Raw genomic sequence first — 4,231 nt, forward strand, 5'->3', positions numbered from 1 at the left:
CAGAGCAGAATAATATAGTCAATGAATGTATGGGCAACAAAATAAATATATATTTTCAGAAAAGCAATGGCAACTCAAGGAAAAGTGTCTACTGCGCATGCGCAACTTTAGGAAAAATCGGACAAGGTTCTCCTTATGAACTTGAGAACTTTAAAAAGCTAATTTACAGTACTTAAATTATTTAGATATCACTAATTAAGACGCTATAACTAGATTTAATTTCTAGAAAATATCGCTAACCTACATGATGAGATGTAAAGGAGGGTGCTGAAACGTACTTCTTAACGACATTATTCTTAATCGGCACCTTCCACGAAAGTTCCTGATTTAAAGGGAGCTTGAAAGACATATTTGGAAAATAGATATTTTTTTTAAATTATATGTATTTTTTTTTTTAAGTAACATATGACGTGAACCTTCATTCGAAAACCTTGATTATAAATACAAAGAAAATAACCAAGATTTTTATACCGTTCCAGAGTCATTATAGAGAATCATCTTAATCAAAACCGCTTTATACTTCATTCCTCTAATGCCTTCATCAACGAGACCGATTAATGTTCAAGCCTTGGTATCCATCAGTGGAACGCGCTAGCTCTCTTGGACACAAACCTGCAGAGGGCAAATCTGTGGAACCACCCTTGAGAACAAACCTCTTTCCACGACTCCTTGCTTTGAAAACGCCAAATTTCTTCATTTGGACTTTGTCTATCATGGCTCTCGGCATCCTGGTGCTGTTCCAATCTCTCTCTCTCTCTCTCTCTCTCTCTCTCTCTCTCTCTCTCTCTCTCTCTCTCTCTCTCTCTCGATGTCTTCTGGTGAAATATAGATAAAGAAGATAGAACGCGGATTATTTTTTCTGAGTTTTATGAAGTGTATTAGTGTGTGAGACATTTTTGTCCTTTTTTTATTCTGGTGAGGAAGGACCAAATAGAAAGACGGCTGAGATGGTACTTCCTATAATTAATGTAAATTACGTAAAAGATGAGAAGCTATTTTTTTAAATCATGCGGTATTAAGTAATAGAAAATTAAATTGAAGATTTTAGAAATATTTCTATCTCCTGAGTATTTTTTATTTTTCTCTTCATAAAAATTCCCTAATTGGCAATTTTTTTGTTAACATGGGTCGTTATTCGTATTTATGATTATTACGTAGTCATTGAATTGGTTTATGGTACATATTAAAATACCTTTAGCACACTCACTCTAACACACACAAACTTGCACACATGCATACATTACATGAAAGCACACGCTTATTCACACAGGCATATATATATATATATATATATATATATATATATATATATATATATATATATATATATATATATATATATATATATATATATATATAAATATATATATATATATATATATATATATATATATATATATATATATATATATATATATATATATATATATATATATTTATGCGTGTGTCTATGTATGTATATATATATATATATATATATATATGTATATATATATATATATATATATATATATATATATATATATATATATATATATATATATATATATATATATATACACACACACACACACACACACACATATATATATATATATATATATATATATATATATATATATATATATATATATATATATATATATATATACATATATGTATATATATACACATATATATGTATATATATACATATATATATATATATATATATATATATATATATATATATATATATATATATATATATATATATATATATATATATATTTATATATACACACACACACATATATATATATATATATATATATATATATATATATATATATATATATATATATATATATATATATATATATCCATCCATCCATATACCAAAGGCACTTCCCCCAATTTTGGGGGGTAGCCGACATCAACAAGAACAAAACAAAAAAGGGGACCTCTACTTTCTATGTTCCTCCAGCCTAACCAGGGACTCAGCCGAGTTCACCTGGTACTGCTAGGGTGCCACAGCCCAACCTCCCACATTTCCACCACAGATGAAGCTTCATACTGCTGAGTCCCCTACTGCTGCTACCTCCGCGGTCATATAAGGCACCGGAAAAAGCAGCAGGGCCTACCGGAACTGCGTCACAATCGCTCGCCATTCATTCCTATTTCTAGCACGCTCTCTTGCCTCTCTCACATCTATCCTCCTATCACCCAGAGCTTTCTTCACACCATCCATCCACCCAAACCTTGGCCTTCCTCTTGTACTTCTCCCATCAACTCTTGCATTCATCACCTTCTTTAGCAGACAGCCATTCTCCATTCTCTCAACATGGCCAAACCACCTCAACACATTCATATCCACTCTAGCTGCTAACTCATTTCTTACACCCGTTCTCACCCTCACCACCTCGTTCCTGACCCTATCTACTCGAGATACACCAGCCATACTCCTTAGACACTTCATCTCAAACACATTCAATTTCTGTCTCTCCATCACTTTCATTCCCCACAACTCCGATCCATACATCACAGTTGGTACAATCACTTTCTCATATAAAACTCTCTTTACATTCATGCCCAACCCTCTATTTTTTACTACTCCCTTAACTGCCCCCAACAGTTTGCAACCTTCATTCACTCTCTGACGTACATCTGCTTCCACTCCACCATTTCTGCAACAACAGACCCCAAGTACTTAAATTGATCCACCTCCTCAAGTAACTCTCCATTCAACATGACATTCAACCTTGCACCACCTTCCCTTCTCGTACATCTCATAACCTTACTCTTACCCACATTAACTCTCAACTTCCTTCTCTCACACACCCTTCCAAATTCTGTCACTAGTCGGTCAAGCTTCTCTTCTGTGTCTGCTACCAGTACAGTATCATCCGCAAACAACAACTGATTTACCTCCCATTCATGATCATTCTCATCTACCAGTTTTAATCCTCGTCCAAGCACTCGAGCATTCACCTCTCTCACCACTCCATCAACATACAAGTTAAACAACCACGGCGACATCACACATCCCTGTCTCAGCCCCACTCTCACCGGAAACCAATTGCTCACTTCATTTCCTATTCTAACACATGCTTTACTACCTTTGTAGAAACTTTTCACTGCTTGCAACAACCTTCCTCCAACTCCATATAACCTCATCACATTCCACATTGCTTCCCTATCAACTCTATCATATGCTTTCTCCAGATCCATAAACGCAACATACACCTCCTTACCTTTTACTAAATATTTCTCGCATATATGCCTAACTGTAAAAATCTGGTTCATACAACCCCTACCTCTTCTAAAACCCCCCTGTACTTCCCAGATTGTATTCTCTGTTTTATCCTTAATCCCATTAATCAGTACTCTACCATACACTTTTCCAACTACACTCAACAAACTAATACCTCTTGAATTACAACACTCATGCACATCTCCCTTACCCTAATATAGTGGTACAATACATGCACAGACCCAATCTACTGGTACCATTGACAAAACAAAACACACATTAAACAATCTCAGCAACCATATATATATATATATATATATATATATATATATATATATATATATATATATATATATATATATATATATATATATATATATATATATATATATATATATATGTGTGTGTGTGTGTGTGTGTGTGTGTGTGTGTGTTTACATGGACGTTTTTGTTTAACAGTGCAACACCCATCTCTAGAAAGTGATAAGCAAATCAATATAAAGGGTGTTAATGATATTAAAAACACTTTTTGATTCAAAGAAGTATGTTTCTTGATTTACGAACCAATGCAAGATATTATAAACATTTCAAAGTCAACCGATACAAAAAAATTTCCTCATGATAAGTGTCAACAATTTCGATATCAATCTAAGCTGCGTTATCTAAATCGTGTAGTTGGGAAACCTCGAACTTAAAAGAAAATAACCAAAAGCAAAACAGAATATTTATATGGTTAAATTGAAATTAGTTCAAACCTGAAAGGTAAGCTTTTGCGATTTAAAGGATTTTTTTAATCACATAAAAGACATTTATAGCAGAATAACAATAATACTGGAGATGATAGACCAGAAATGGTCTAATAAAGTTAAATGAATTTTTATGAAGAAAAAAGTTATTAGCATCAAAACACATAGGTAGAAAGAATATATTTCGCATTCATGGCACCTTCCTTTATACCGCTAAATTCAAAGCTTTTTTTTTTTTTCTTTTTTTTTTTTT

The sequence above is a fragment of the Palaemon carinicauda genome, chromosome 6 (genome assembly GCF_036898095.1).
Source record: "Palaemon carinicauda isolate YSFRI2023 chromosome 6, ASM3689809v2, whole genome shotgun sequence".
NCBI classification, from domain to species: Eukaryota; Metazoa; Arthropoda; class Malacostraca; order Decapoda; family Palaemonidae; genus Palaemon; species Palaemon carinicauda.